This window comes from Elaeis guineensis, chromosome 8 (assembly GCF_000442705.2).
Source record: "Elaeis guineensis isolate ETL-2024a chromosome 8, EG11, whole genome shotgun sequence".
In the NCBI taxonomy this organism is placed as follows: domain Eukaryota; kingdom Viridiplantae; phylum Streptophyta; class Magnoliopsida; order Arecales; family Arecaceae; genus Elaeis; species Elaeis guineensis.
Window position 1 is genome coordinate 64,161,963 of NC_026000.2, and position 3,619 is coordinate 64,165,581.

Sequence of the window (3,619 nt, forward strand, 5' to 3'; positions counted from 1 at the left end):
TGGACTCCCCCTCCCTCTACTTGATGTTGATGAGGGACTCTGAACCCTTTCGGGGAGTTGGCTGCTAACAAAATGAGCCACAAACTGGTGGCTCATCTGATCAAAGAAAAGATGGTACCCCTTTAGCATCGAGTACCAGTTTCTCGCCGCTCCCTTCAAGGTGGACGAAAAGCCCGGCATAGGATGGCGTCGGGCACGCCATGAAGCAGGATCATTATCCGGAAGGCCTCCAGGTGGTCAACTAGGTCTGAAGTCCCGTCGTAGCTTTCAAATTGAGGGAGCTTGAAGTTTGGCAGGATCGGTTCCTGCATGATCATTTGAGAAAAGGGAGGGTCAGTACAAATATCCTCACCATAAGCGGGGGGTGCGTGGCGGAGTTCCTCGATCCGTCGGTTCATCTCCTGGACCTTTGATCCAGAAAATCTCTCAACTGCGGGTCTCGAGGGTCTTCTGACAGAATGGAGGTAGGGATCTTCAAGAGTAGAATCGTGATCCGACTGAGGGCTCTCCACCCTCGGATTCATCTTTCCAGGAAAGATGGGGCGGCTGGCCCAAGTGGCCCACCCTACCGCCAGATTTTGGAGTTCCGATGACATTCTCTCCAGTCACACTGATGTCTGCGGCTGCTGCTGCTACTGTATTGCCTGCACAGCTTCAGTGAGGCCTCTGACCTACTAAACCAGCAGGTCGAATTGCTCCACACCAATCGCCGTTGCCGGAGGAGGAGGAGGAGCCTGAAAAATGGAGGTGAGGCCGGAGCCTGAGATCTGACCGCGGAGGCGTGGATCGCCGAGTGGATGCTTTGCGGGGGGGCATCTGGTGAAGATCTAGCAGAGGAAGGAGATGAGGATGTCAGAGAAGATGACGGAGGTGGTCCCATTGAGTGCTCCTTTAAGAACAAGGGTACTATGAAGACACACCCCCTTCCTCTAGCGCTAATCCTGTTGGTGCAAAAATCTGCCTGCGTCAGAGAAGCTGGAGTCGAGGGAGTCGCGGTCGCCGTCGGGACCTACAAAGGAAGTCTAAACCAGAGTTGGAGGTGCTCTGGCAAGACCCTCCGACGCTCAAGTCAGTTCTCTGTCTCAACAAGAATGGAGTGCTCGAATGAAAATTTTAGCAGAGTATTGAGATAGAAAATGAGAGCTTAGAGGATAACGTATCTGGGGTCCCCTTTTTATAGGTGGAGGGTGCAATAGATTGATAGCGACATTTGTAACCATCTGTCAGTGGGCCGTTCGAGCCAGAAGGAGTCTGTTATGAAGAGTAGTGGAGCGAAATCGTGGCCATCATCGTGACCCGCCACGTGGAGCCTGTTGTGAGGAGTGATGCGGCATCCATTGTCGCGACTCGCAGAGGGTGGAGGAGCCGCGCGGTATCCATCGCAGGAAGTGGAGCAGAGTCGTGGCCATTATTGTGGCCTGTCAGGGAGTGATGGAGCCGTGTGGAATCCATCGCAGGAAGTGGAGCAGAGTCATGGCCATTACTGTGGCCTGCTAGGGAGTATGGAGCCGCATAGAATTCATCACAGGAAGTGGAGCAGAGTCGTGGCCGTTACTGTGGCTTGCCAGGGGGTCCAGGCCTGTCGACCGAAGTTTGGTTGAGGTGCCTGGCGAAGAGGGGTAGCTATCCATCTGAGAGGAGCTCGAATATCGCAAATCATGTTGGGTGCCTTGGGCGTTAAGGCTGCAGGCGAGGACCACTTGCCGTAGGAGCTCGGTCGGAGGCTTTTCGCAGACGCGGTCCGATTTCGTGTAGACTTTGGCAGGGGGTCGACCGGCGGTGGATGTTGGATGGGCTGGAGAGGTTCGTTCGCCATGGAAGCTCGAATGAAGGCTTACGGTGGGAATCCGGCACGGACCGCTCACGGTAGAAATTTGAAGTAGATCGTTTGTAGTGAAAACTCGGAGTGGGTCGCTTGCGGTAGGAGCTCAGAGTCCGGCCCTTGTAGGAGTTCGGGGTGAGTCTACCTGCAACAGGAGTTTAGGATGGAAGTCCGGCTTCCGTAAGAGCCCGGACGAAGTCTACCTGCGGTTGGAGTCGGGGATGAAGTCTGGCTCCTGTAGGAGTCCGGACGAAGTCTTCCTTCAGTTGAAGTCGGGGATGATGTCCGGCTCCGTAGGAGTCCGGATGAAGTCTTCCTACAGATGAAGTTGGGGATGAAGTCCGGCTCCCGTAGGAGTCCGGATGGAGACTACCTGCATTTCGAGTCGGGGATGAAGTCTGGCTCCCGTAGGTGTCCGGACGAAGTCTTCTTCGGTTGGAGTCGGGGATGAAGTCTGACTCCCGTAGGAGTTCGGACGAAGTCTTCCTTCGGTTGGAGTCGGGGATGAAGTCCGGCTCCCGTAGGAGTCTAGACGAAGTCTTCCTTCAGTTGAAGTCGAGGATGAAGTCTGGCTCCCGTAGGAGTCCGGATGAAGTCTTCCTTCGATTGGAGTCGGGGACGAAGTCCGGCTCCCGTAGGAGTCCGGACGAAGTCTTCCTTCGATTGGAGTCGGGGATGAAGTCCGGCTCCCGTAGGAGTCCGGATGAAGTCTTCCTTCGGTTGGAGTCGGGGATGAAGTCCAGCTCTCGTAGGAGTCCGAACGAAGTCTTCCTTCGATTGGAGTCGGGATGAAGTCCGGCTCCTGTAGGAGTCGGACGAAGTCTTCCTTCAGTTGAAGTCGGGGACGAAGTTCGGCTCCCGTAGGAGTCCGGACGAAGTCTTCCTTCGATTGGAGTCGGGGATGAAGTCTGGCTCCCGTAGGAGTCCGGATGAAGTCTTCCTGCAGTTGAAGTCGGGGACGAAGTCTGGCTCCCGTAGGAGTCCAGACGAAGTCTTTCTTCGGTTGGAGTCAGGGATGAAGTCCGACTCCTGTAGTAGTCTGGACGAAGTCTTCCTGCAGTTGAAGTCGGGGATGAAGTCCGACTCCCGTAGGAGTCCGGACGAAGTCTTCCTTTGGTTGGAGTCAGGGACGAAGTCCGGCTCCCGTAGGAGTCCGGATGAAGTCTTCCTGCAGTTGAAGTTGGGGACGAAGTCTGGCTCCCGTAGGAGTCCGGATGAAGCCTTCTAGGTAGAAACTTGGGAATGTTGCGGAGGCTCGACCACCGGAGAGGTTTGAAAAGATGTCATCGAAGGTCGGACGTCGGTAGAACCCCTGGAGGGTCACTCCTGACACGAACTTCGGCTGGGGGGGATTTTATACCCAACAGAGGTCCTATTTCTTGGAGATCGAATCTGCAGCCTATCACGGCCCTATCCACTATAGAGGTGGAGTACATCGGGCTGACAGAAGTAGCTAAGGAGGCAATTTGGCTGAAGGGTTTGTTGACAGAGATGGGTCTTACTCAGGAGGCCATTAGATGCACTGTGACAGCCAAAGTGCACTTCTACTAGCACAGAACTCAGTCTGTCATGCAAAGACAAAGCACATCGACATTCGGTATCATCGGATCAGGGAGCTTGTGGAGGATGGTGAGGTGGAGCTGGTAAAGGTACACACTAAGGAGAACCAGTTGATGCACTTACGAAGGTACTTCCACGGGACAGCTTTCAAAGATGTATTAAGCTGATTCGGCTGATGGACAGAGTGGAGCTGGTTGAGGCCTTGGGACACCAAGGTGGAGATTGTTGTAATCTAGG